We start from the raw sequence: 3,738 nt of genomic DNA, 5'->3' as shown, positions 1-3,738 counted from the left end.
CCCTAGCCTTTTTTCCTTAACTAATTCAGAGCATTAAATCATAGTTATTACAAAATATGATAAATAACATACGATTATTACTAGAAAACCACTCTTTGATTTTAGACTATACCACTTAAAATGCTACTATAACAGTGTTCCCATTCATTTATGTACAGTAGCAAGAAAGGATAATCTAAGCTGGGGTTTTGTGGCTCTTTCAGTGTTTGTCTTGGACTCCAACTCCCAACTTTAGTCAGCATGTCAGGGAGGATGGGAATCCTGGAGGGGCTACAGGTTCCAATCTCTGGCCCAAATGGAAGCCATGTTTTTAAATACCATATTTTTCACCCTATAGGACGCACTTTTCCCCCTCCAAAAATGAAGGGGAAATGTGTGTGCGTCCTATGGGGCGAATGCAGGCTTTCGCTGAAGCCTGGAGAGCGAGAGGGGTCGGTGCGCACTGACCCCTCTCGCTCTCCAGGCTTCAAGTAGCTCTCTGCAAGCCGTGGGAGAGCTGCGCGACTTCGCGCAGCTCCCCCACGGCTTGTGGAGAGCTGCCTGCACCCAGAAGCCTGGGGCGCGCTGAGCTCTGCGCCCTTCGGGCTTCGCGCAGCTCTCCCACGGCTTGCGGATAGCAGCCTGTTCTGGGGTCGAGGGAAGCTTGGGCTTCCCCAGCCCCGTGCCTGAGGGGGGGGGAAAATAATTTTCCCCCCTTTATTTCCCCCCCCAATTAAAATAGGTGCGCCCTATGGGGCAAAAAATACGGTACATTGTCCATTTGCCTTCTAAATTCCATAAGCTTTGGGTAATAGTCAACTATGTTTTGCTCAGAGGAGACCCATTTAAATTAATGAACATGACTAAGTTAAGTCTTTTCCATTTTAATGGATCAAGCTTGAATAAAACATAGAATAAAACATGAATGCCACCCACTCCCACTTAGTGATCTTCATATCCACATATGACGCGGGTGGTGCTGTGGTCTAAACCACTGAGCCTCTTGGGCTTGCTGATTGGAAGGTTGGCTGTTTGCATCCCCACGATGGGGTGAGCTCCCGTTGCTCTGTCCCAGCTCTTGCCAACCTAGCAGTTCAAAAGCATGCCACTGCAAGTAGATAAATAGGTATCACTGCGGCGGGAAGGTAAATTGTGTTTCTGTGTGTTCTGGCATCCGTCATGGACCTCCATGCACCAGTAGCGGTTTAGTCATGTTGGCCACATGACCCGGAAAACTGTCTGTGGACAAACACTGGCTGCCTCGACCTGAAAGCGAGATGAGTGCTGCAACCCCATAGACGCCTTTGACTGGACTTCACCGTCCAGGGATCCTTTACCTTTACCTTTTACCTATATCCACATATCCTTACAGCTTCTCTAACCATTCTGCTATCCTTGGTACACTTTTCTGTTTAGTAAATAACATCCTAGTTTTGGTGGTTGCATAATACTTTACTAAATTCACATCTAAAGGATGACAAACATTGCTAGACCTATTGGGGCAGACCCTATCCTTAATTCCTTTATCCAAGCTTTTGTTGCCAACATGCTACAAAGTAATGCAACCTCTTTTTCTATGGTCCTTCTCACTCAGGATATTTTTAAGAATCTTATTGTGAAGGCATCATGGCTGGGTGGAGATGGCTTTCTCTGTGCAGGGAAAACTGTCTATGACTTCAGCCAAGAAGACTGTAGCCCATCTGACTTGCTTGCACAGCTTTCAAAAACTACTTTGTGCTTCAAGCAAATTGTGCCAGGCACAGTGTGTGTGGTGTGTGTGTGGGCCTCTGTGCATTTAAACAAAAAGCAAATGGACCACAGCTTGAAGACGAGGAGGCAGTGTCAAGAGGTCAGATATCAATGAAAAGAAAAGAGCTCACTCTGAAACTCACCTACAGGTGGTACCTAACACTAAGAAAACTAGCGCTAATACACCCAGGAACCTCACCAAAATGCTGGAGAGGTGCACCTCCACAGGCACATACCTCCACATGTGGTGGGAATGCCCCCAAATCCAACTATTATGGAGAACAGCCACACGAGAAGTATGTAAAATAACTAAGCAAGTGATACGGACTGAGGGGGGGGTGCCTATTCCCCCTTCTTCTTGGCTGTCCGAGGCGATGACCTCAAGGGTGCCATCGCACACCCACCCTCAAACCCCCTTCACCGTTGCACAAGCACCACACTTTTCCCAGACCTTTTCCCGAGCGAAATAAGCTCGAATATATATATATTCCCTATCCTTTCCTATGCCTATCTGCGCTCCATACTTAGAATGAGTAGACCGAGTGTTTCTCTTCTCCGCTTATTCCTATGGCCGCGCTTTGGCCAATCACAGCCATGCATTCGTCCTGCAGAAGCTAGCTCAGGGAGCTCTTGCACGCCTCATTTAACCTCCTGACGAGCTGCTGACGGCCCCCCACGGCGAGAACAATAGAACCGAAACTCCCGACCTCGTAAAACTGTCAAACCCTTGTTACAATGTATCCATTTCTGCAAGAATGGATACATTCTGCTTCCGCTTTTGATCTAGGCTACGGAACAGGCTGAAAGTCATCAGAACCTTTCAAAATTCATATAAAATCAACCACAGCTCCAATTTTCTTGCTCTTGGTGTCATTCGACTCAGTTTCCCCAGGACTCCATGATGCTGCCCGACTCCATAATCCCTGAGACGACAAGTCACGTACACAGGAACTCTTTAATCCCGTCAGATCGTTCTGCCCAGCCCTTCCTCCGGGCAATACCAGGTGGCAGACGGTGCATATCAGTAACCCATTGTCCCACCGCCACCGGTACTCATGAAATGTATATTTGTGTATGACCCTCGCTCTGCATATTCCCCCTCCCTTCCCTCAAATGTAAATTAGTGTAACCCCACCTTTCTCTGAGATATTCATGACGTGTGTAATGTATTCATGATGTAATCCATGAAACCCAACCTTCCCATAATGTATTCATGACGTTTCGCGCACTGTGTTATGGGACTTGGAGGGAACTTTTAAAAGTTTATGTCGCCCCATTCTCGGGGTTCAATTCCACTTTGAACCTGTTGCGCAATAAACTCGGATCTTCGCATTTTGCTCCTGCGTCCGGCTGAGCTTCCTTTTCTTCCGCTAGAATCCACGGACCTGGTCCGATTGGCTGGGTGGCAGGGTAAATACGCACCCAGATTTTCCGTAACACAAGTATTAGACATTACTCCAGAACTGGCCCTACTAAACATCTTCCAAGACAACAATGCCCATTTACACCACAAAGAACTTATAACGCACCTACTTTCAGCAGCCAGAAACACCATAACCAGACACTGGAGAGACCTGTCAGGAGTAAGCATGGACCAATGGTACCAAATAGTATGGGAAACAGCCCTACTAGAAAAATTAACCAATAAACTGAAACTGACACGGGGACAAACAGAAGAAGATGCCTTCTAAAAAGGGTATGGCTCCCCTTTATCACATACACAGCCCAACAAGACAATGACAATAATCCATCAACAGCATACAAATCAATATGGCTGACCTGATCCAAAACACCCACCTACCCCACTCTCACACAAAAACAAAGATCACCACAGCCTATCACAAACAAACAACCACGCCCTAGGCCAACCCCAACCTCTCTCACCACCAAAGGAGCACAAGCAACGCTGACGCCAAACCCTACATACATTAAGCATAATATAAACATCGCCACCCCACCCTCACCCATCTCCCCACCCCTTTTTTTTTCTCCCCTAATGTCTCAACAAAT

Source organism: Podarcis vaucheri (genome assembly GCF_965113315.1).
Source record: "Podarcis vaucheri genome assembly, chromosome: 17".
Lineage (NCBI taxonomy): Eukaryota > Metazoa > Chordata > Lepidosauria > Squamata > Lacertidae > Podarcis > Podarcis vaucheri.
The sequence above is the reverse complement of the archived record's forward strand: the minus strand, read 5'-3'. Positions refer to the sequence as shown.